A 3,807-nucleotide genomic window follows, 5' to 3' on the forward strand; every position below is an offset into this window, starting at 1 on the left:
TGGTTACTAGTAACATGGCTAGAGTTTGACTCTAGTGCGGGAGGTATGAGTTCTCCCCAATTGAGATAGTGCGCACTTAGGGTGGTCTTCCCTGCAAGTTAGTGCCCGGAATAAGCATTGAGGTCTCGGTAGAATTCCGAGCTTAGATGTCCAAGTCTTCCACTATTTGTTTTCGCATTCAATTCCAAGTTAACAATAATGTTCATATTGTAACTTGTGGTTTTGGTTATTGGCGATTTTGATGTTGTTAAGTACATCCATGTTTATGATTTTATTGAATCATTTTGATGTTGTTAAGTACATCTATGTTTATAATGTTAATGAATCATTTTGATGTTGTTAAGTATATCTATGTTTTTTTATGATTTTTGTGAATCATTTTGATGTTGTTAAGCACATTTATGTTTTAAGATTTTAGTGAATCGTTGTGAACTTTGATGTTGTTAAGTACATTATGCCTTATATGTTCAAATGTGGTTTAGGAATGATTTTATAGATTCATTTGGAACATAGACGTTAGGTGGCATGACCCACTTTGGTTATTCTAGTATTTTAGATTTCAAGTTGATAACTTTGAGAATCTACATCTTGTTGTTTTGTATAGCAAGCTCCTATGTTACTTGAATTGCACAAATGATGTGATTTGTGCTAGAAATGATCTTAGGTAGCTTAGGATGCTCCCTGGGTCACACTTTGACATAGACGTTAGGTGGCATGAGCCCCTTTAACATGTTTCACCTTAAGGTGATAAAATTGTAAAAGTTAGTTCGATGCATGCTCATTTCCTACTAGTAGCTTTATCTTACTCACCCACGTAGTGGGGACATTTTTCAGGTACAGGAATCATGGTTCAAGATTCTCATTATGCTTGGATGATTCTAGACTTGAAGCTTTTTCACTCTTGTAAAGGTTGGCTTGGAATGCCACTTATAGTCTTTTATGTCAAAATGTATATTTTGATTCCATATATGTAATGTGTATATGAGTACACTCTTTACAAGGTATTTGACATGTATGAGATGTGGCTGGAGGCCAATAACATGTATTTCGTATACTATGTAATTTTTAACTTCATGGAATATTATGAAAATATTGAAAATTATTGAGTTTTTGTTTCACCATGTTTGCATTGGGTGTGGGAACTCCATTTTGATTCTTCCGTAGGATCTCATTAGTCATGTATGAAGTGTGGCCAAGGGCCAAACGGTCATTTGAAGTCATTTGTTGATTTTAGTTTTCAAAGTTTCCATTTTAGGTTTATTTTCGCCTTTTTGGCCGTTGGGGAGTCGGATTTTGACTCGGCCATTTCTAGGAGCCATGGACCATTCCCGCACACTCAAAATCACTTATTACGTGTGCGTGCATATTTGTTTCAGCTTATAAGGGCATTTGGGGTCAAATGTATGCTTGGTGCAAAGTTGCACTTTCGCCGTTTTGGGCATTTTGGGGATTTTCTCTGGGAAATAAATTCCGTTCTCAATTCCATCACATAGAAAATGGTATTTTTTGGGCAGTTTCCTTTTCATGTTTTTCTAAAAATGTCATCTTGACCTCATAAACCGCGCTCCAAGTTCAATTTGCTGCTAAAACACTGTTCCTACATTTTTTGAGGTTCCAGCCCATGCCACTACCCCAATTGGCGGGCCCCCGTAGCAATTTGGCGGGTGCCCACGGCTTACTGCCGCATTTGGTGGGCCCCCACAGGTTTTTGGCGGGCCCTCGCGGATACTGTTCCTACTCCAGACATCTTTCTTCAACGGACTATATCTTACTCGTTTTAACTCCGAATTGGTCCATTCTTGAGTCTAAACTGACTAGGTCAAAATGATCTTTCCAATTGTACCAATTAGAGATTCATATTCCTCTTGTAGCTCAAGATATGCAAGTTTTAGTAAGGTAGTGTCAGAATTTGGTCCGAACCGGGATAGGGTTTCCCTTTCTTCGACTTCAGGACTTGACATCTTTTCTATCCGGACTCCGAATCAGGTGATTCTTGAGTCTAACTTCATTAATTTTTTGTTTTCTTTCTAATGGTACTAGTTTTAGTTTCCAAATTTTCTCATAGCTCAAGATATCCTTATTTTAGTGAGAGGGTGTCGGATTTGGTTTGAACCAGGATAGGGTTCATCTGGGATTTCACTTCCTTTGGCCTTGGTACTTCATGTGAAGTTACCAAAGGATGTTTTATGATGTTTTAGATCTAATTTGACTTGTTGAAAGTTAAATTCCTTCCTCTTGGGATAAAATGACCATTTTACCCCTGGCTCTTCTCTTATAGGGTTTTGATGCCCTTCTCATTATTTTGTTTCCGTTGAGTCTCAAAACTCCTTGAGAGTCCATTCTTATACCCTAAGAATGATGTACATCTCTAAGGACTTGTCTTTGTCTTGCTTCCGCACTTTATTCAGTTGATTTCTGTGGCTTCATAAGGAGTCATCGTGGTGCTTAGGGAAGGCGTACATCTCTTGAGGCCATTTTGATTCTTTTGCTTTCGCATCTTGGATCTGGTTCAGGTCATCACAGGACACACTGGGTTGAAAAATCCAGGGTTGTTTCACATTCTGAGATGTGATGTCCAAGTCTTCCACCATTTAATTTTGTTTTCAATTCCAAGTTGACAATCATGTTTAATTGTGACTTGTGGTTTTGGTTATTGGCGAATTGATGTTGTTAAGTACATTCATGCTAAATTGTTATATTTAGTTGTTTTTCGCACTTTTAGAGTTCAAGTTGATGGATTTGAGAATCTATATCTTGATACGTTGTGTTAGAAATTCTAATTATGCTAAATTGTTATATTTAGTAGTTTTCGTATTTTAGATTTCAAGCTGATAACCTTGAGAATTTATATCTTGTTGCTTCGTATAACATGTTCTTATGTTGTTTGGAATCAAATGCATGATGTGATTTAGGTTATAAATGTTCAAATGTAGCTTAGGAATGATCATATAGATTCATTTGGAACATAGACGTTAGGTGGCATGACCCACTTTTGTCATTTTCCTATTTTAGATTTCAAGTTGATAACTTTGAAAATCTATATCTTGTTGCTTTGTATAGCATGTCTTTATGTTGTTTGGAATTGCACGAAGGATGTGAATTATGCTAAAAATAAGCTAAGGTAGCTGAAGATGCTCCCTGAGTCTAACCTTTAACATAGACGTTAGGTGGCATGACCCTTTTGAATTGTTTCATGTTAGTCTAAAAATCTGTAAGAAATCGAGTTTATGCATGCTCATCTCTTCGAGTAAACTTCTTTACTCACCCCGAAGTTTCTGGGGGATTTGTTCAGGTATGAAGACCTGATTCATGATGTTCACCATTGCTTGGATAATTATGGACTTAAAGGCTTTAGTTCTTGTAAAGGTCGGCTTGAAATGCCACTTGTAGCCTTATATGTCAAAATAGGTATATTTGATTCCATATATATAATGTGTACATGAGTACACTCTTTACAATGTATTTGACATGTATGAGATGAGGCTGGAGGCCAATGACATATATTTTGTATCCTATGTAATTTTTGACTTCTTGAAATACTATGAAAATATTGAAAAATGCGAAGTTATTGTTTCACCATGTTTGCATCGGGTGTGGGAATTCCATTTTCATTCTTTCATAGGGTCTCATTTATCATGTACGAAGTGTGGCCAAGGACCAAACGGTCATTTGAAGTCATTTGTTGATTTTGGTTTTCAAAGTTTCCATTTTAAGTTCATTTTTGCCTTTTTGGCCGTCGGGGGGTCGGATTTTGACTTGGCCATTTTCGGGAGCCGCAGACCATTCCCGCACACTCAAAATCACTAT

Source organism: Cornus florida, unplaced genomic scaffold (genome assembly GCF_030987335.1).
Source record: "Cornus florida cultivar Cherokee Brave unplaced genomic scaffold, ASM3098733v1 CherokeeBrave_3.0.0_Hap2_Chr07, whole genome shotgun sequence".
NCBI classification, from domain to species: domain Eukaryota; kingdom Viridiplantae; phylum Streptophyta; class Magnoliopsida; order Cornales; family Cornaceae; genus Cornus; species Cornus florida.